This window comes from Erinaceus europaeus, chromosome 16, assembly GCF_950295315.1.
Source record: "Erinaceus europaeus chromosome 16, mEriEur2.1, whole genome shotgun sequence".
NCBI classification, from domain to species: domain Eukaryota; kingdom Metazoa; phylum Chordata; class Mammalia; order Eulipotyphla; family Erinaceidae; genus Erinaceus; species Erinaceus europaeus.
The window spans coordinates 13,915,362-13,937,257 of NC_080177.1; the positions used below are offsets into that span (position 1 = coordinate 13,915,362).

At 46.8% G+C, this 21,896-nt stretch overlaps 1 protein-coding gene across 2 annotated transcripts in view; it reads left to right on the top strand.

The window, feature by feature from the left end:
- BLOC1S6 (biogenesis of lysosomal organelles complex 1 subunit 6) overlaps positions 1 to 21,896 on the top strand; it is a 53,643-nt gene that overhangs the window by 19,458 nt on the left and 12,289 nt on the right. Inside the window, exon 6 of one of the 2 annotated variants that reach the window (XM_060174592.1) lies at positions 4,035 to 4,167. The exons of the other annotated variant lie outside the window; for it this stretch is intronic. The gene's annotated coding sequence lies outside the window, so the exon portion shown is untranslated. Of the gene's footprint in view, positions 1 to 4,034; positions 4,168 to 21,896 lie in introns of those variants that run through there. 2 annotated transcript variants of the gene reach the window in all.

Sequence of the window (21,896 nt, forward strand, 5' to 3'; positions counted from 1 at the left end):
CATTCTGGCTCACACTCTCCTCCCCAAGAGAGGGGTCATCTTGAGTAGGACCTTGTGCCACTTTCCTGTAATTAAAGATGCAGACTGGCATGCAGAGCAGGCTCTGTTTGACCTATAGTAATCTTTGTTCTGGGATTCTACTGTGATTGTGCCAACATGCCTCACACATGTTTAACTACCTGGGGCTTAGCCCCCAGCTTTCCCAGCTGCTGGGCTTAGATCTTCTGGGTTGCTCCGAGGCACACTTCCTACAGGTTGCTCCTGGAGACAGGGCACTGTTGAGGGTTGACTTCGCCTCGGGGGCCCCTCAGTGACTTTGCTGAAACTTTTTCTGGAAACTTAGGATGTTCCCTCCACCCAACCTTCCTTCTTTTCTCTCTGGCAGATAGTGCAGGAAGGAACGAAGGGCCCAGGAGAAGTGGACATTCTCAAAGGGCTATGTCAGCTTAAGGCCCACAGGCTCACTAGAGAGAGGCTGTCTCCTATTGGAGACACACCACACTGTCAGAATGTGGCACCAACATCACTGAGAAGTTCTTCAGGTCAGGGATGGTGCACGAGGGGTGAGTACAAACAGCTTGTTAGCATGAGGAAGGGGCGGCATAGGTGTGACAGAAGGCAGTGGTGGTGTTAAGCTGCCTGAAGCAAAGAGACCTCAGGAAACTCACTCACCAAAAGGCCTGGAAGGAGGGCAATCAGGACATTCTGGAGATGTCTAATGGAGTGTGGCGTTAGTCTTGCATCTAGCAGGCAGGCCGCTGACAGAGGGTGAGGCTTATCAATGTCTTTGGTGGGTCATGAAGCTCTCTGGGTGAAGAGCCAGTGCCCACACGCTCTGCTGTGGCTGCACAGCTAAACTGCCTTATCACAGAAGCAGCCCTGAGAGGTCAGGAAACAAATGAGTAGCTGTACGTCAAGAAAACTTAGTGTATAGACACAGGTGGTTGCTTAGATTTGGCTCATGGGCCACAGTTTGCTTAGTGCTTATCTATTAAAAAAAAAAAAAAGAGGAGTTGAAGGCCGCCACTATAATTGAAAGTCAAGATGCCTTGCTTAATTTTCAGGCTTGAGTCCATTTTTAGATGTCGAACCCACTGACTGACGGGGGTCCAGGGAAGGGGAGGCTATAGCGCCATGCCAGTGCACACCACTGTGGCCCAGTCCCTCTCCCTTTTTTTTTCTGGGAGAGTCACAGGCTGTCCACCTTTGATACAACTTTATTGAAAGAAGTAACCATGGCACAAGGTCCCAAAGGAACAGGCTGGGCGTGATGGACCCAGCTGTTGGAGGGAAGGAAGGTTAAAGCATCTTGAAGGAGTCGACACTGGCAAAGAACCCACGGACAGCACCGAAGGCGTTCTGGGAAGAAGGAGCTCGGGCTTCCTCCATTTTTACTTCAACTCCTGGGACTGTGCCTTCTAGTCTCAGGCTCAGTTTTCTCTTTCATGGGACATTGCACATCACTATATCTGCCTCTAGTCTGTTCCTCCCACCTCCCCATACATCTCCAGTCCTTCTCTTTTTTGAGAAACTATATCTACTAGTCATGCAGGAGGCCCAGTATTCACACTTTTCCATTTGTCTGATGGCAGGGACCTTGAACTAACTTTGCAGTGCCTGGTTTAACACCTGTTGGAACACTGAATAACAATAACCACAGTGATTACCATTTATTATTCACCATTTAGTGAATCCCAGGCCAGGTTTAGAATCATTTGCTTCTTTTGTATGAACATTTAATTTTCATAAGGCTCCCATGAGGTAGATTATACATACACGAACACACACACGACCTCCATTTTACCAATGTGATCAATGGAAGAACATCAGTACCTTGGCTTTGAGAGTGGTAGTGTACGAATACTAATATAGGGTTGGGTGGTGGTCCACCTGGTAGAGTGCACACTGCCATGTGCAAGGACTGGGGTTTAACCCCCAGCTCCCACCTGCAGGGGCAAAGCTTCCTGCACGGTGAAACAGTGCTGCAGGTGTCTCTCTTGCTCTCCCCTTTCCCTCTCCATGCCTGTCTATCAGTAAATTAATTAACAAAAAAACAAAGTTCTTTCAAGAGCCCTGGTGGAACCTCCATGGGTGGTTTTAGTAGAGCTTTCTTGATAGTCTTGATGGGTAGGGAAGGTTTGATCCCGGCTAGAGGTGACCAGGTGCCAGCCTCCCCTTCCTTCCTGAAGAAGGAAACACTTCATTTGTACAGTGGCCCCTCAGCACTCAGCCTGGTCTCTTTTCTTTCCAGCCTGACAAAAAAACCAAATACAAACATAACTTGCTTTTCACAGTCTCATCCATTAAGACATCCATTACCCAGGAGACACTGTTTATTCTTTTAGCATATCTTTAATGTAAGATCACCTTTTTTTTTTAATGCATTTTGGGTATTGAAACCAGGGCCTACCTCTGAGCCACCTCTCTGACCCCAGGGAGATGGACTTTTCCCCCCCCCTTTTTGATTAATAGTAGGTTTTAAGATTGTTAGAATATAGCATATAGTTCCACACCTACCACCAGAGTTCTGTATCTCCACCCTCCTGCTTCAGGGAGGTGGAAATTCAAGTGAAAATACTGCCCCCAACTGAGTTTGGGACAAAATTTCTGAGAAAATTCTGACTCCACGTGATCCACAATTTGTTTTCAAGCTATTTAAAAAAGTCTTTATTTGGGTAGTCGGGTGGTAGCGCAGCAGGTTTAGTGCATGTGGCGCAAAGTACAAGGACCGGCTTAAGGATCCCAGTTTGAGCCCCGGCTCCCCACCTGCAGGGGAGTCACTTTACAAGCGGTGAAGCAGGTCTGCAGGTGTCTATCTTTCTCTCCCCCTCTCTGTCTTCCCCTCCTCTCTCCTATCTAACAACAATGACATCAATAACAATAATAACTACAACAATAATGAAAAACAACAAAGGCAACAAAAGGGAAAATAAATAAATCTTTATTTATTTTAGATAGAGACAGAAGCTTAGAGGGAAGGTGGAGATAGGGAAAGATACCTGCAGTCCTGCTTTACCACTTGTGAAGCTTACCCACTGCAGGTGGGACCAGGGCTTGACCCTGGGTTCTTGCATACTGGAATGTGTACACTCAATCATGTGTGCCACCGTCCAGTCCCAATCCACTATTTTTCCTAAGTCCCACCAGAAGACCTATCCAGATGCAGAGTCTGAGCCTACCAGAGCCACATTCTTGCTCTGCACACATGTACATGAGCTTAGCAGGCCCTTCGTGCTCTAGGAGAGAGGTTTCCACTCTCATACACCACCTTGCTCAGACATGTGGAGGATAAGCTCTCAGATCATGCACTATGAAGCCTATAGTACATACCTTCCTTGATTTTTTTTTTTTTTCTTTTTTGGACTGCCTAGTAGTCAGTCCCTTAAGTTTTTCATCAGAGTGTGATCAGTTAACAGGTGCAGGACTTTCCTGACACAGCAGGCAGGGACCCAGGAATATCCATCAAATAATGACAAAAGCCCATTAAGTGACTGGTTAAGGTCTCAGCCTTCCCCCTGGCCGTCTAATGTTAATTAGAGTCAGTGCTATGCTTCAAAGGAGGAGTCTTGGGTGTGATAGTTAGAATAAGCACCTATGGGAGACCCTGGGGCCTGCTTAGGACATGCTTCTTCACTAATTTCTCCTTCCTCCCCACTTCATCTGCATCCCCCCCCCCCCAGCCCCTGTCCCCACTTCATCTTTTCTCCTTCTTTTTCACTTCCACTCTTCTTCCTTACTGTTCTTCCTTCACAGAGAACAATCAAGAGGGGAGAAGGAGATAGAGAGGGAGAGAAAATGAGAGATACCTGCTGCACTACTTCGTCTCTCATGACAATGTCCCTCCTGCAGGTGGGGACTGAGGTTTCACACCTGGGTCCTTGGGCACAATAGCATATGCACTCAACTGGGCTTGCCACTGCCTCGCTCTCCTTAACTATAATTTTACACCCATTGACTTCAAACTAACCAATCAAGTAGCCCCTCTCCTGTGAGTTTCTGGTTGATAGTCTTTCCTCTCTCCTCTCTCCTCCCAGGGTTGCCGGCCTCCTGGGCAGCGTGCATGGCACCACATAGCTGCCCAGAGTTCTGCTGGCGTCACCCATCCTCTTGTCTCAACAGTCAAGAATGCAAACAAAACAAAACAAAACCAACTAAGACAAATGAACATCCACCACACTCAAAATTCCAGAGTAAGAAGAGATTCTATTTCAGACCATTATAAAGATCACACATTCCACCTAACCCTCAACCCCACAGCTCCAGTATACTGCAATTTCTAGGAATCCATCTTTTGGGCCAACCAAGGCTGCTCTTGTTTTATTGAGAGCTTTTAAACCGGGAGTTGCTCACCAGTTCAGAAACAGGGGCAGATGGAACAAAGTTGTCCCTGAGCCCAGTCTGTATTTGTACCTGCAGTGCTCAGAATGACCAGACCCATGATCAGAGAGAGAAAACATTGATCTAAATAGAATTTTTTTAAAAATTCAATTTGAAGGGAGTCTGGTGGTAGCTCAGTGGGTTAAGCACAAGGACCCCAGCAAAGTGCAAGGACCGGCATAAGGATCCTGTTTCGAGCCCCCAGCTCCCCACCTGTAGGGGAGTCACTTCACAAGCAGTGAAGCAGGTCTGCAGGCGTCTGTATTCTTTCTCCCTCAGTCTTCCCCTCTTCTCTCCATTTCTCTGTCCTAACAACGACGACAACAATAATAACTACAACAACAAAAAACAAGGGCAACAAAAGGGAAAGAAATAAATATAAAAAAATAAAAATCAATTTGAAATGTACAAAACAAAATGTGAAAAATGTAAACAATTCTTTCAAGGGATCTGACTGGAGTGAAAATTTTGATAAACGCGCACATCTGAAGCTATTAAAATCACACACACACACACACACACACACACACACACACACACACACACGCGTGAAACTGACAAACGCGCACATCTGAAGCTATTAACACAGACACCTATTAAAGGCCCATACACTTGCAGTAAGACTTGGGCCTGATCAGAAAAAGGGTCTGCTCGGTCTGGCTCGCCCACACTTCGGACCCACCCAGGCAGTGCAGCCAATGGGAAACGTCCAGTCCCAGCTGGCCGGAGGCCTGTGGAGGCCTCAGCGCTCACCCAGCAGCGGGCCATGGCACTTTGTGGCGTCTGGGAAACGAGCTCGGGGGAAGCTGTCTGTCTGTCTGTCGGGACAGGGAAGCTGGTGAGGAGAAGCACAGAACGCTCTGAAGCACCTGACCCGCAGGCTCTGTGGCCACAGCCCGCCTCCACTTGGTCCCTCCCAGTTATACAACACGGGTTGGCACCAGGCGGGGGTGGACGGGAGGTGACAGGTGGCTTCTGTGCCCGCCGTCTCCCCCCACCCCGGGGTCCCGGGGCCCCTCGGAGCGCGAGTGCACTTGCTGGCGGCGCGGCGCCACCGTCCCCGACCTTCCTGAACCTTTTCGGGGAGCCCGGCTCTCCCCGCCTCCTGCCCCTGGGGGCGGGCGCGGGCGGGGCCCAACCAAGAACTCGGGTCCCCGCGGGGAGCCGCAGCTAGAGAGTATCTGCACCGAATCTGCACCGCGGGAGGCTCGGCTCGCCCCGCCCCGGTAAGAGGCAGGGGGTCGGGGGTTGGGGGTTGGCAGCCTGGGACCCAGACCACCCTTGGGTTGGGTGTGTGTTGGGGTGAGCTGCACGCCCCTCCGAGTCTACACCCCCAGGGACATAGAGTCTGGGGGTGCAGGGGCTGGGCGGGCGCCTGCGGAGGGGCTGTCCCAGAAAGAAGTTTCTTGGTGTGTGGGCATTTCTGGATGTCTCAGTATGGAGGAATTTTGGGCACCTGCCACTCGTTGAATGTGAGTAGCTCGGCTCCGATCCATCAGAAGGTTTATTTATTTTTTTATTTGTGATTTAATAATGTTTAACAAGATTGTAAGATGACTGGGGGTACAATTCCATACAGTTGCCACCAACAGAGTTCTGTGTCCTGTCCCATCCGTTGTAAGCTTCCCTAATCTTTATCCCTCTGGGACCACATCAGAAGGTTTAAGCAGGGTTCCCATTGCTGTGAGGCAGGGTTCTGCCCCTTGTTTGTTCTGTGTACACTTCTGGCAGTTCTGGAAAGACTAAGGGCCCCTTCTCAGAGTGGCCCTCCTTTGGGGCCTGGTGGTGGTACCTCTGGTAAAGTCTATACCTTATAGTGTACAAGGACCCAGGTTCAAGCCCCAGATTTCCACCTGCGGGGAGGAAGCCTCACAAGCAGGGCCACAAGTGTCTCTTCCTTCCTCTGTTTCCCCTTCCACTCTGAATTTCGATCTCTAAGCAAACAAACAAATAATGGTTCTTTAAAGGTATAAGCAGCAGTATTTAAAATTTTTTAAATATTTATTCCTTGTTGTTGCCCTTGTTGTTTTATTGTTGTAGTTATTATTGTTGTTGTTACTGATGTCATCCTTGTTGTATAGGACAGAGAGAAATAGAGAGAGGAGGGGAAGACAGAGAGGGGGAGAGAAAGACACCTGCAGACCTGCTTCACCGCTTGTGAAGCGACTCCCCTACAGGTGGGGAGCCCCAGGGCTCAAACTGGGATCCTTATGCCGGTCCTTGTGCTTGTGCGCCAGCTGTGCTTAATCCACTGCTCTACTGCCCAACTCCCTAAGCAGCAATCTTATAGGAAAAAAACCAACAAAATCTTACAGCATATTTGTCAAAATATGAAAAGATTTTGTGGTGAAATATGTGTGTCTTTAAGATACTGAATTGAATAAGATCCTGTAGTGGATCCAATAACTACCATCTTTCTTCCTCCCTCTTTTTTCTTCTTCCCTCCCTTCTCTATTCCTCCTCTCCCCTGTGCTGCCAGAGGAAGAGAGAGTGAGAGCATGAGAGGGTGAAAGAGAGAATGAAAGAGAACACAACAATGAAATTTTCTTCCATGTAATGGAGGCCAGACTTGAGAATCTGAGTCACACATACACTATCCAAGTGAGTTATTTCACCTGCCCACTGTCATAAGTTTTGAGTTGTAATGAGCATGAACAGTGCTTCAAGATATAGCTAACACCTGCAATACAAGAAAACATAAGACTTCTGTTGGTGACAGAGTAATTGCTAATACCTATCACTGTGACCTAATGCTATGATGCTGAAGTTATATTTGAAGTTACATGTGAAGACTGAGTTACATTTCAGTTAGAGATTAGTGAACATCAAGACACAGAACTTTTTTTTTTCCATCCACAGTCATGGATCTCAGGCTGACATCCCTTGTTAGTGGAAAGGCTATTGCCCAGAGAGTCAGGTAATATGCCTTTTGGACTTGACACTTACACTGTCTAGCAGCATGGACTTGATTTTGATCTTTGCATCTTAGCTTCTTCAGGGCATAATTGAGATAGTTGAGCCTTCCCAGGTATTTAAGGTGCTGCACCGACAAGAGGGAGTAACATCAGTACCACTTAGCAAAATGTGTGCTGGTCTCCCTCCTTGGGATTCAAGCATCTGGTATTGTATTCTTGGTGCACTGAGTATGTGAGAGGTATTGACAGATAGTTTCCTAAGGAGTAAGTGGACTTGAGAGCATGCTTGTAATTCCATATTAAAAAAAAAAAAATCATCAAGGAAAAAGTTGGTGGTTTGAGAAATGACTCTTTAAACTTTTTTTTTTCTTAATTGACTGAACTATTATGTAAATACATCTGGAACTAGTGTGCTTGGGATATCAGCCAGGACCTGTAGGGGTGTGTGTGTGTGTGTGTGTGTGTGTGTGTGTGTGTGTGTGTGTTGGGTACGCTGCTTGAGAAAATGAAAGTCTTGATAGAGATGGAAGATTCCTTTTAAAACAGTTTTTCCTCCAGTTTCCCTGCGTCTAGGCTTGTTAATCCGATATGTTGTAATACAGGAAATGCCATATAAGGAGTGGAGACCATTTGATGGTGAAACATTTCTAGACATAGGTAACTTTTCTCTTTCCTCTTTTTTCCCCCTCCAACTTTCTCTGCCCACCACATAGTTCCTCTGACCTTGACAATTTGATAAATAGTAACAGTGGGGCAAATTAGAGGCTCCTGAGGAGGCCTGAAGCCAAACAGTTGCTTTTTTTAGTTCCTAGCTTAAATATCTGTGTATTTTGTGCGTTGCCATGTGCTCAACCCCAGTCTGAGCCTGGTATTGTTGCACTGAAGGAAGCTTTGGTGCTGTGGTCTCGTTCATTCTCTTTTGCTGCCCCTCTGACTCTATAAGTGGGGTGGGAGTGGGGGTGGGGGAGTGAGCCCTCAGTGGTGAAGCCCTGGAGCTGACCAAACAAGCAAGCAAGCCAACAAACCGCTGTCTAAGGCCTTGGAGGATGCTCCGTGGATAGAGCACATGCCTCCCATGTGTTTGATCCCAGGTACCAAGTGAGAACGCCGTGGACGAAAACAGACAGATTTCATTGTGGAGTGGTGCTTTTGTATCTCTCTCAAAAACATCTCTGCAATTCAATACATATGAATGGCAATAGGAAGAAGACAAGCAAATACAACTAAACAGCCCTGCATGTTCTCTGCAAAGTGCTAATCGGGAGCAGGAAGATGGAGAGAGAACTTTGGAGAACAGGAGATGGAGGACATCCTGTATCCTCTAACTTCGGGAAGGGCAATACTAGTGTTGGAGCCTAAGCTCTGTCCTCTCAGAACTCATGTGATTAAGCACTGGCCTCCAGTGGGTTAGGATACTACTCACTGGAGCTAGAACCTTTCAGAAGCTAGTTAAAGTTCAATGAGATCATCGGGTGGGGCCCTACTCCATTATGACTAGTGTTCTTAGAGAAGCCCCAACCCCACCCCACCTCAGGCCTGAATGGAGGCGGTGGAAGGCCACCTTTGCAGCTAAGAGACTCCTTGGGAGACACCAAGCCTGGCGGCCTTGATTTTGAATTTGAGGTCTCCAGAACTGTGAGCAATATTTTGTGTTTGAGCCACCCAGTCTGGCTGCTCCTTGTAGCAGCCTGAGAAGACTGACTCGGGCTGAGAAATTTTAAATTGAGTGTGAGCCCCCTCCCCCCCCTTCCTCTGCTGCACTGACCTTCAAGGTCACTCACTGTTCCTGACGAGGTTGTTCAAAGATGGGAGGAGGAAGGCCCAATACAGACACATTTTTTTGTGCTCATACTTCTGCTTCAGTTTTGGCTTGAGGGAACGGCTAACATTTATCAGGCCAATGAGTTCAGACTGGGCCCTGTTTTATGAAAACAGAAGCAAAGACTCTTCTGCAGTTCCATGGGATGAATCCTCTGTGAGGCAATGGTGCCGTATGTCTGGATATGAGAATGGGGGCTGGCTCACAGGGTAACTGGGAATGTGGAGGAGAAAGAGTCCATTAATGTGGGAAAACAGTACCCTGCCACTACAGAGGACCCTTAAAAGCTTTGGTCTTCCATCTTCCAGAGTGTGAAAAGATCACTTATTATTCTAAGCACCCTACTCTGTGGTATTTTGATACGGAAGCTATATCAAGTTATGACATCAGGGTATTCTCTATTCTGAGTCACAGAGGCCTCATTCACCTTCACGATTCTGACTGTCAGGAAAAGCAGAACTTGGAGTTGGCTACAACAGACCAGGCTAGCTGTTGTACCTTGTATGTTGTAGGTGAGTGATGGGGTGGTGGTATTGATCCTACTTCACTTCGATAGGTCAACATCTGTTAGTGACATATCAATATTTCCAGGATTTGGCCCTGGTCCAGCCTTCCTTCTGGTATGGCTGGGAAGCAGAAGCTCCAGCCCCATTGTCATTAGAGGAGAGGCAATGCCCTTATCTCCATCCTGGGACCACTCCCTCACTTCTGGAAGGGAGACCTCCATAGTGTGACCACGGTGGTGATTTCACTCTGATTCCTTTTTTTTTTTTTTTTTAAATACAACTTTATTTATTTATTTATTTATTGTCTCCAGGGTTATCACTAGAGCTGAGCTGGGGCTCAGTGTCTGCATTATGAATCCACTGCACCGAGAGGCCATTTTTTTTTTCCCATTTTGTTGCCCATGTTGTTATTGTTGCCATTGCTGTCATTGTCGTGTGGGAGGGGAGACAGAGGGGGAGAGAAAGATGGACACCTGCAGACTTGCTTCACTGCTTGTGAAGGAACGTCCCTGCAGGTGGGTAACCGGGGGCTTGAACCTGGATCCTTGCATCAGTCCTTGTGCTTCTCACCATGTGCGCTAACTGCTGTGCTACCGCCCGGTCCCCAACTCTAATACTTTCTTTCCATTCCCATGTGCTCTGGGCCTAGGATGTCCCCACAGGGGCAATGATATGTTTTGTCAGTCCCCTTGTTTGGATTGTTAAGAGCTCTCCAAGTAAGTGCTAGGTCTCAGCAAAGCAATTCTGTGTTTTTCTGAGCAGGTGAATGTTGTTTAGTATGGGGGGGGAATCACCTATTTTCTGGCCACCTGGGTTTATATGAAAATCACAAGACTTGTAAGGTCTAGGTGACTAAGTCCAACTTTGTTTTGAGTGAGAGAGTCAAAACTCAACTAGACTTAGCCACTTATACTCATGGAAACAGATTCAAAGTGGTTAAGTGACGACTTTGGCTCCACAACCTCTCTGTCCTCATCAAAAGGGATAATAATACTCAGCTCTCAGTGGTGCTAGGTGCATAGAAGGCCTTCCAAAATCTGTGTCTCTGATGATTTTATCATGTGTGGCATAGTGCACCACTCCATAGCATCTGCCCAGCGAGTCACGGTTGATGGTCCAGGTTGAGGACTTAGGGGAAGTTAAAGGGAGGGATATAGTATCTCCTTCTTTGAGGAATTGTAAGACCCTTAGAAGTCCTCTTTGTTGAAGCAGCTCCTAACTCTGACCAGCCTAAAGAGTTAGTGGAACAGCATTCCTGTTTGAGTACCTGTTTTAGAACCTCGACTTCTCATCTTCATTTAGACAATCAGGGCTTAGGGGCCCTTCAAAGTCACCTACATGCACGGCTCAGAATGATTATGAACAAGCCCTGCCTGGCACTACTTGGAAAGTGGACCCTGGTCTCAGGACCTCTGCAGAAAGGGTACCTATGCCATTTAAGACATGCGCTTAGGAACCCTGGCCCATATGCTGCCATGCCAGGCTCTCATCTTGTCCTCACCACTAAAGGACTGCGTCTGACGTCTCTTCAATCATATTCTAACAACAGTTGTATAAGTACAGAGTCCATTCTCACTGTGTCAATAAGACTGCACACACTGGTTTCTAGAGAACAGTGTGGCCATGTAATTGGCCAGTCTCTGTTTATAATGACACTCCACCCTTTGGAGACTTATATGCGAAATGATTTTATTGTTCTTTAACAGCCTCAGCTGAAGCTCTTCTGGATGACTGGGGATGGGTTCACACAAGCAGAGGGAGAGATTGAAGGGGAACCTGCATTATCCTTGCCTGAAGGCCAGCTGTGAGTGATGGGGCCTGTATACTCACACTTGAGTGGTGGACCTCCCACTGGCTTCAGCAAGCCTTAAAAAAAAGGGGCATTTCTGGGAGTCAGGCAGTAGTGCAGCGGGTTAAGCACATGTGGCGCAAAGCGTAAGGACTGGTGTAAGGGTCTCGGTTTGAGCCCCCGGCTCCCCACCTGCAGGGTGGTGACCAGGTAGTGAAGCAGGTCTGCAGGTGTCTGTCTTTCTCTCCCCCTCTCTGTCTTCCACTCCTCTCTCCATTTCTCTCTATCCTATCCAACAACAACATCAATAACAACAGTAACTACAACAATAAAACAACAAAGGCAACAAAAGGGAGTGAATAAATAAATAGAAGAGATCCAAAAAGCCAAGAAATACATGAATAAATGCTCCAAGTCTTTGATTGTCAGAGAAATACAAATAAAGACAACAATGAGATACCACTTCACTCCTGTGAGAAAAGGTAACAGCAACAAATGCTAAAGAGGTTGTGGGGTCAAAGGAACCCTCCACTGCTGGTGGGAATGTCAATTGGTCCAACCTCTGTGGAGAACAGTCTGGAGAACTCTCAGAAGGCTAGAAATGGACCTACCCTATGACCCTGCAGTTCCTCTCCTGGGGATATATCCTAAGGAACCCAACACACCCATCCAAAAAAATCTGTGTACATATATGTTCTTGGTAGCACAATTTGTAATAGCCAAAACCTGGAAGCAACCCAGGTGTCCAACAACAGATGAGTGGCTGAGCAAGTTGTGGTATATATACACAATGGAATACTACTCAGCTGTTAAAAATGATGACCACCATTTTCAGCCCATCTTGGATGGAGTTTGAAGAAATGCTAAGTGAAATAAGTCAGAAAAAGAAGGCTGAATATGGGATGATCTCACTCTCAGGCAGAAGTTGAAAAACAAGACCAGAAGAGAAAACACAAGTAGAACCAGAACTGGAGTTGGCATATTGCAACCAAAGTAAAAGACTGTGGAGTGGGTAGGGGGGAGAATACAGATTCAAAAAGGATGACAGAGGACCTAGTGGGGGTTGTATTGTTATATGGAAAACTGGGAAATGTTATGCATGTACAAACTATTGTATTTACTGTCGAATGTAAAACATTAATTCCCCAATAAAGAAATTTAAAAAAATTAAATACCCAAAAAGGGGCATTTCCTTTCCTTTTTTTTTTATTCACTAAGACAGAAAAATTCAGAGAGGAGAGGGGAGGCAGAGAGGGCGAGAGAAATACAGACAGTTGCAGACCTGCTTCACTGCTTGTGAAGCATCTTTGCTGCAGGTGGGTCTTTGCGCATAGTACTTTGTGCGCTTAACCTGGTGCACCGCTGCCCAACCCCCACCACCAGAACTCAGTTCCCACCACCAGAACTCTGTATCCCATCCCCTCCCTTGAAAGCTTTTCCATTCTTCATCCCTCTAGGAGTATGGACCCAGGATCTTTATGGGGTGCAGAAGGTGGAAGGTTTGGCTTCTGTAATTATTTTTACTTAAAGTGATCTGAATGACTGAGTTGTGCCCCCCCCCCCACCCTGGAGTCAGAATGTAAATATCCTCCTGTAAAGAAATTTTAGTGAACTTAAAGTTCAGTAACAACTGGCATGGTCTGGAGAAATAGCCCTTTCCTGAGCCAAGTCTCCGCAGCACAGGAACTGTGGCTTCCTTGCCATGTCTTCACTGGGAACTCATGATAGAGGCTTCCTACAGTTTCCCCCCTGGAGAATTAGAGAAGGAAAGGACCCTGCGGTGGTTCTCAGCCCTGAATCATCAGGGAGCTGTATATGGTTCTTTCTGTTTCCTGGATAAGTTGCTCTTGGGCCAGCCCCAGAGGATTTGCTTCACAGCTTAATATTTAAACGAATGCCCGACCTTCTAAGTGCTCTGGAGGAAGTACAGTCCTGACATGGTCCTACAGGAGGATTGCTCCACTTGTTGGCAATATATCAACCCAGTTCCTGTAGCAAGCAAGATAAGGCAGGGCTGCCATTAGTCAAGAGGAGGTGGGCCAAGCGGAAGGGCGTGGCCTGTGTAATCCATTTGAAGAACACCACTCCTGGTTTTATTAAAGGAATGGACTCCCTCTCCCTCTCCCTCTCCCTCTCCCTCTCCCTCTCCCTCTCCCTCTCCCTCTCCCTCTCCCTCTCCCTCTCCCTCTCCCTCTCCCTCTCCCTCTCCCTCTCCCTCTCCCTCTCCCCCCTCCCCCTCCCCCTCCCCGTTCCCCTCTCCCCCTCCCCTCTCCCTCCCTCTCTCCCCCTCCCTCCCTCCCCCTCCCCCTCCCCGCTCCCCCCTCCCTCTCTCCCCCCTCCCCGCTCCCCTCTCCCCCTCCCCTCTCCCTCCCTCTCTCCCCCTCCCTCCCTCCCCCTCCCCCTCCCCGCTCCCCCCTCCCTCTCTCCCCCCTCCCCGCTCCCCTCTCCCCCTCCCCTCTCCCTCCCTCTCTCCCCCTCCCTCCCTCCCCCTCCCCCTCCCCGCTCCCCCCTCCCTCTCTCCCCCCTCCCCCCTCCCCCCTCCCCCTCTCCCCCTCTGCCCCTCTCCCTCTCCCCTCTCCCCCCTCCCCGCTCCCCCCTCCCTCTCTCCCCCCTCCCCCCTCCCCCCTCCCCCTCTCCCCCTCTGCCCCTCTCCCTCTCCCCTCTCCCCCCTCCCCCTCTGCCCCTCTCCCTCTCCCCTCTCCCCCCTCCCCCTCTCCCCCTCTCCCCCTCCCCCCTCCCCCTCTCCCCCTCTCCCCCTCTCCCCCTCCCCCCTCCCCCTCCCCTCTCCCCCCTCCCCCTCCCCTCTCCCCCTCCCCCTCCCCCTCTCTCACTTTTCTATTGAATCTTGAGAAACCCAGCACTGTTAGTACCGCTACTCTTTATTGATTTCACATGAACAAGGCTACAGTCTTTTCCCTTTGTTCCCTCTTGATAACTGGCCTCCTGAATCCCCTCCACGTGTGATTTGCATGCACACCTGCACCTCTCATCCTCGCCTGTCGCCTGCCATTCAGCAGAGCTTCCTATTCTTGGTCTTTCCTGTTATAATAGGCAGGCGCTTATTCACCACAGGCTCTGCTGTGCCCAGCACATTGCCTGGCACAGACTAACACCCCAAAACGCTGAAGTCTGAATTGCTGATATATCCTTTCAACTCCCCTCCCACCTCCAGAGGGAGTCTTTTTTTTTTTTTTTTTATCCCCCTCTAGGTCCTCTGACATCATGTTCCAGGACCTGAACACCAACCCCTCTCCCAGAGTCCTTTACCCCTCTCCCAGAGTCCTTACTTTGGTGCAAACCCATTCTAAGTTCTGCTTTTTTACTTTTTTTATTTTTCAACTTTTTTTTAAAATTTACTATTGGTGGTCTAATAATGATCAAGAAGATTGTGGGATAAGAGGGGTACAATTCATACAATTCATACAAGGACTTTCACTGCCATTACTAGAGACCAGTAGTTCAAATGCACAAGGGCTAGCAGGTGACCCAAAAGAGTGACACAGGTCAAATGGTGCTGGGGTGAACTGGAACCTCAGGCAGGGTCTTGATGGGCTATCTGGTGCCGACCAAGTGTGGACATTTGAGACTGAGTGTATTGTTGTTGGAAAGGCCGTGTGTGTGTGTGTGTGTGTGTGTGTGTGTGTGTGTGTGTGTTATCCCAAAATGTTAATGTTGGCACTAATTAAAAATTTAAGGAAACACTTTAGGTCAAACAAAACCAAGCAGGGGGCTGCTTTGTCACTCCTAGAGGGGATTCAGGCCCCAAACTTAAAGTTCAGTAATGTTTGCCAAGCCATCTTCTGTTCCCTCTTCCCAGGGAGCATTTTCTCTGGGCTGCTCTCCTTGTCTGTAGTTCTGCTGTGTTCATTGTAGGGAATTCCTTTTCCCAAACCTTAAACCTTCCATGACAAACTGGCTCAATAGGCTTTTGCCTCAGTTACACTGCCTCTCCATATAATTCCTCTCTCTACAGCTGCCCAGATATTAGCTTTGATACTTAAAGAAAAAAATTTCCATCCCATCCTATCTTATCTGAATCTTTAAAAAAATTTTTAGTCATTGGGGTGTGTGTGTGGGCGGGAGTACAGGTCCAAAAACGATGAATGACAGAGGACCTAGTAGGTGTTGTTATGTGGAAAACTGAAAAATGTTATGCATTTACAAACTGTTAAAACATTAATCCCCCAATAAAGAAATTAAAAACACTTTTTTAGTCATTAATTATTGGATAGAGACAGAGAAATTAAGAGGGGGAGGAGGGAGGAGATAGAGAGGGAGAGAGACAGAGAGACACCTGCAGCCCTACTTCACCATGTGTGTAGCTTTCCCCTGCAGATGGGGACCACAGGCTTGAATCTGGGTCCTTGCGCACTGTAATGTTAGTGATTAAACAGGTGTGCTACCATCTGGCCCCTCTTTAGTTGCATTTGTAATGCCCATTTCTAATCAGGCCCTTCTCTCTCCTTCCGAGCTCCTGCTAATGAAATACCAGGATCTAAAGGGATTTTGCTCAGCCCAAAATGACAGAAAGTGTATGGTTTGGATGGAGGAAGAGGAGGAAGAAATGGAGAATCACCAGCACAAACAGTTCAACAAAATTCTGAATCCCCTCCATTGGAAACTGCAGTAGTTAGCCCAAGGCCGCAGATTTGGGTTGACTATTATTTCTTTTAGAAAATATTTTATTTATTTATTCCCTTTTGTTGCCCTTGTTTTATTGTTGTAGTTATTACTGTTGTCGTTGTTGGATAAGACAGAGAGAAATGGAGAGAGGAGGGGAAGACAGAGAGGGGGAGAGAAAGACAGACACCTGCAGACTTGCTTCACCGCCTGTGAAGCGACTCCCCTGCAGGTGGGGAGCCGGGGGCTCAAACCAGGATCCTTAGGCTGGTCCCTGCACTTTGTGCCACCTGTGCTTAGCCCGCTGTGCTACTGCCCACCTCCCAACTATTATTTCTGTAACTATATTTATGTGTATTTTGGGCTGGGATTTCCGGCCCGCAGCATAGTCTTGGTATGTGAATACATGTGGCAACATGCTTAGAAAGCAGAATTATGACTTTACAGATTCAGGTAATTGTACTTCCAATAGAGATCAGTGGCCACAGATAGCCTAGATTAAGGTGATTTATTTTTTATTATATATTTTTTATTTATTCCCTTTTGTTACCCTTGTTTTATTGTTGTAGTTATTATTGTTGTTGTCATTGATGTCATCGTTGTTGGATAGGACAGAGAGAAATGGAGAGAGGAGGGGAAGACAGAGAGGGGGAGAGAAAGATAGATACCTGCAGACCTGCTTCACCACCTGTGAAGTGACTCCCCTGTAGGTGGGGAGCCGGGGGCTCGAACCGGGATCCTGACGGCTGTCCTTGCACTTTGCGCCACGTGTGCTTAACCCGCTCTGCTATTGCCCAACTTGATAAAGTTGATTTAATGTTCTGTGTGTAGGAAGTAAATCTGTAGTATAAATTCAGTTTAGGTCACGTTTCTTGATGTATTTATTTATTTTTCTGTGCTACAAAATTAACCAGTGTAGGACCGAGACAAGTTTTTTGTAGGTATAAGCTGGAGTGTGCATGTATGTTTATATTCTGTCGATACTTAAAACACCTTTTTCTGAGCACTTTTCTGGTTGATGATGCTTCTTTACCAGGCTTGTTTTTAATTCTTAATATTTATTTATTTTTTGACTGGAAAACCATTTATTTCAGGAGACAGAAAATGAGATGGGTCGGATAGAGAGGCAGAGGGAAGTGAGCCGCATGCCACCTGGCTTTACTGCTTGTGAAGCTTTCTCCTTGCAGGTGGCGACTGGGGGCTTGAACGTGGGTCCTTCTGTACTGTAGTGTGTGGGCTCTACCAGGTGCACCACTGCCCAGCCACTAGATTTATTTTTCATATTTTATGAGAGAGAGAGAGGGAGAGAGAAAAGAGCACAGTTCAGTTCTAATATATACAGCACCTGGATCAGTCCACCGCATCCATGCAAGTCCTGTGCGCTGTTTTTCCTTGCTATGGAAAGTCTCTCAAGTTTCAATATAGCAGGTGATAAGGGATGGCCTGGTGCTCTATTCTTCTGGAGTGATTAATGCATTTAAAAAAAGAAGTTGGGGCTGGGCAGTGGTGCACTCTGTAGAGCATACATGTTATAATGCACAAGGATCCAGGTTCAAGCCTCTGGTTCTCCCCTGTAGGGGAAGCTTCATGAGCAGTGAAGCAGGGGTGTGGTGTCTCTATTTCTCTCTCCCTCTCTATCTCCCCCTTCCCTCTTGATTTCTATCTCTCTCGGATGATGATGATGATGATGATGATAATTGTACCTATAGCTATGTTACTTAGTTGTAACAAAACTGATCCAGTCACTTACATAACTATAACACTGTACAGTAATGTGTAATTATTTTGCCTTTTATTTTTAAAATTTTTTATTCATTTGTTGTATACAGACAGAGAGACTGAGATGGAAGGGGAGAGAGACATCTGCAGCACTGTCTGACCACTCATGAAGCTGCCCCTCTGCAGGTGGGGACCAGGGCCTAGAACCCAGGTCCTTGCATTTCGTAACGTGCGTTTTACCAAGGGCTCCACCACCTGGCCCCCTACTTTGCCTTTTAAATACCACTTCACAGGTCAGTGGACATGCAAGGAGAAGGAACAATTTGTTAAATGTGTAGCATTTTCCATCTGAACAGCCTGCAGATGCATTTTCATGTAGGTGTGTTCACCTGGAGCTGGAGTTTTATCAAGTCCTGTGAGGCCAGCTGGCTGGGAAAGAACTGTCAGGAAGGAAGAGTGATTACTCAGCAGGCCTAGAGCAAGAGGTGTGGCCCCCCATTTAGGTTTGCAGGAAGCCCTGGCCAGCCAGGAAGCAGATAATCCAGGGAGGAAAGGGCAGGGCTTAGGTTGTGGTTATTGTCTGAGGGGAGATACAGACTGATAGGGTTTGGGGGTCAGCTTGGTAGCAGGCCCTCAGATCATCTGCTACTTGGCCCTGGGGTGACTGAGCAGAGGGACATTGCCTTGTTCACTATAAAAACCTGAGGCTGATTTATGTGTCAAAGTAAGCAAGTGCTTACTCTTTTTACGAGCTGGTGCAGAAAGAAGAATGGTGAGGAGTCGGGTGCTAGCGCAGGAGGTTAAGCACATGTGGCACAAAGTGCACGGACCAGCATAAGGATCCTGGCTCGAGCCCCCGGCTCCCCACCTTCAGGGAAGTCGCTTCACAAGTGGTGAAGCAGGTCTGCAGGTGTCTGTCTTTCTCTCCCCCTCTCTGTCTTCCCCTCCTCTCTCCATTTCTCTCTGTCCTATCCAACAATAACGACATCAATAACCACAATCATGTTAAACAACAAGGGCAACAAAAGGGAAAACAAATAAATAAATATTTTAAAAAAAGAAAGAAGAACGCTTATACAAAAACCAAATCAAAACAAACAAACAAAAAAGACCTTTCATTTCTGAGGCCCCAAGGTCCTGGGTTCAGTCCTCAGTACTGCCATAAACCAAGCTGAGCAATGCTCTGATAAACAAGTCAATAAGTTAGTGCTACAAGGGGGCTGTCTCCCTAGATTATAAGACCCCAGAATACCCATCAGAATACAAAAATAAAAGCATAATATGGCAGGGCTCAGAATCTTTCCAGGAAGCTTTCTTTCTTTTTTTTTTTTTTTGTTTAATTTCTTTATTGGGGAATTAATGTTTTACATTCGACAGTAAATACAATAGTTTGTACATGCATAACATTTCCCAGTTTTCCATGTAACACTACAACCCCCACTAGGTCCTCTGCCATCCTTCTTGGGTCTGTATTCTCCCCACCCACCCATCTCAGAGTCTTTTATTTTGGTGTAACACGCCAAATTCCAGTTCAGGTTCTACTTGTGTTTTCTTTTCTGATCTTGTTTTTCAACTTCTGCCTGAGAGTGAAGTCATCCCATATTCATCCTTCTGTTTCTGACTTATTTCACTTAACATGAATTTTTCAAGGTCCATCCAAGATGAGCTGAAAATGGTGAAGTCACCATTTTTTATAGCTCAGTAGTATTCCATATATATACTACAACTTGCTCAGCTACTCATCTGTTGTTGGACACATGGGTTGTTTCCAGGTTTTGGCTATTACAAATTGTGCTGCCAAGAACATATGTGTACACACATCTTTTTGGATGGGTGTGTTGGGTTCCTTAGAATATATCCCCAGGAGAGGAATTCCAGGGTCATAGGGTAGGTCCATTTCTAGCCTTCTGAGAGTTCTCCAGACTGTTCTCCACAGAGGTTGGACCAATTGACTTTCCCACTAACAGTGTAGGAGGGTTCCTTTGACCCCACACCCTCTCCAGCATTTGCTGCTGTTCCTTTTTCTGGTGTATGACATTCTCACAAGAGTGAAATGATATCTCATTGTTGTCTTTATTTGCATTTCTCTGACAATGAGAGACTTGGAGCATTTTTTCATGTGTTTCTCGGCCTTTTGGATCTCTTCAGTGGTGAATATTCTGTCCATGTCCTCCCCCCATTTTTGGATGGGGTTATTTGTTGTCTTGTTGTTGAGTCTGGCAAGCTCTTTATATATGTTGGTTATTAAACTCTTGTCTGATGTATGGCATGTAAAGATTTTCTCCCATTCTGTGAGTGGTCTCTTGGTTTGGGTAGTGGTTTCTTTTGCTGTGAAGAAGCTTTTTAATGTGATGTAGTCCCATAGGTTTATACTTGCCTTAGTCTTCTTTGTAATTGGATTCGTTTCATTGAAGATGTCTTTAAAATTTATGCAGAAAAGAGCTCTGCCAGTATTTTCCTCTAAGTATCTGATAGTTTGTGGCCTAACATCCAAGTCCTTGATCCACTTGGAATTTACTTTTGCATTTGGTGAAATATAGTGGTTCAGTTTCATTCTTCTGCATGTTTCAACCCATTTTTTCCCAACACCATCTGTTGAAGAGACTCTGCTTTCCTTATTGAATAGCCTGGGCCCCTTTGTCAAAGATTAGATGTCCATAGGTGTGGGGGGCTTAATTCTCAATTCTATTCCACCGGTCAGTGTGTCTATTCATGTTCCAGTACCAGGCAGTTTTGATGACAATGGCCCTATAATACAATTTGAGATCTGGGAGTGTTATGCCTCTGGTTCTGTTCTTTCTTCTCATGATTGTTTTGGCAGTTCTAGGTATTTTCTCGTTCCAGATAAACATGTGTAGCATTTGTTCTGTTCTCCCAGGAAGCTTTCATGAGGTGCTAAACTCAGTGTCCTGACTAGGCCCACAGGTTTTACACACAGACACTCAGGCTCATATGAGAGCATAGCAGGGAGCCACAGCATAGACTGGGCCAGGCTTGGACTCTTCTTGGTACTCAAAGTGGTACAAATTTGATGACATGAGCAATGTCCTTCCTGAGATCTTTCCAGATTTGAACCTGCCTTTTACATTGCAAACCAGAGAACACCGTGTCCCCTTGGCAGGGCCATAGGATGTCCAGACATTTGATCTAACCAAGTGGTGGACTTACACAGAAGCAAGTGAAGTTAAGCTCTTGACCATTTTCTTGCATGGAGCCTGTGGGTTCAGGAGGTCCCAGAGGGCTGGTCTGTCTCCCTTGCTCCCAGATTTATTAATATAAGAGTGAGAAGGGGAGTCAGGCAGTAGCACAGCAGGTTAAACACAGGTGGTGCAAAGCACAAGGACCGGTGTAAGGATCCAGGTTCGAGCCCTGGGCTCCCCACCTGCAAGGGAGTCACTTCACAAGCAGTGAAGCAGGTCTGTAGGTGTCTTATCTTTCTCTCCCACTCTGTTTTCCCCTCCTCCATTTCTCTCTGACCTATCCAACAACAGCGACATCAATAACAACAACAGTAACTGCAATAGAACAACAAGGGCAACAAAAGGGAATAAATATTTCAAAAAAATAGAGTGAGAAGAGAGAGAGACATGGAGAGAGAGGGAAAAATAAAACTGGAGTATAAATCTGGCATGTGATGCTGGGGGATTGAACTCAGGACCTCATACTTGTAAGTCTGTTGCTCTCGCTACTGTGAAACCTCCTTAATTTCATGGTAAATTGTCTAAACTAGATTTCAGGGGGACAGTGAGGTAACTCACCTGGGAGTGTGCCTGCGTTGTCATGAGTGAGACCTAGGTTCTAGCCCCTGGCTTACCACACAGGAATACTCAGATACAGAGGGAAACTTCGGTGCTGTGGTACCTTGCCTCACTCCCTCTCTCTCTGTCTGAAGAAAAAAAAGTCAACCCAGTGAAGCTCCTGTAACTATAAAAAAGAAGAAGAAAATACAACAACAGAACTTTGAAGTGTTAGGAAAAGAGAAAGAGAGAGGTTTCAGAGGAGTCTGGAACCACCAAAGATTCATTTCTTGATTTATTTTCTTACTTTAAAAGCAGTACTCACTGTTGTGCCTAATCCTGTATTTGTAATTCTTGGCTTGGAAATGGGCTACAATGCCCATAAAGCCTGCATCTGCTCTGCTGAGAGGTGGG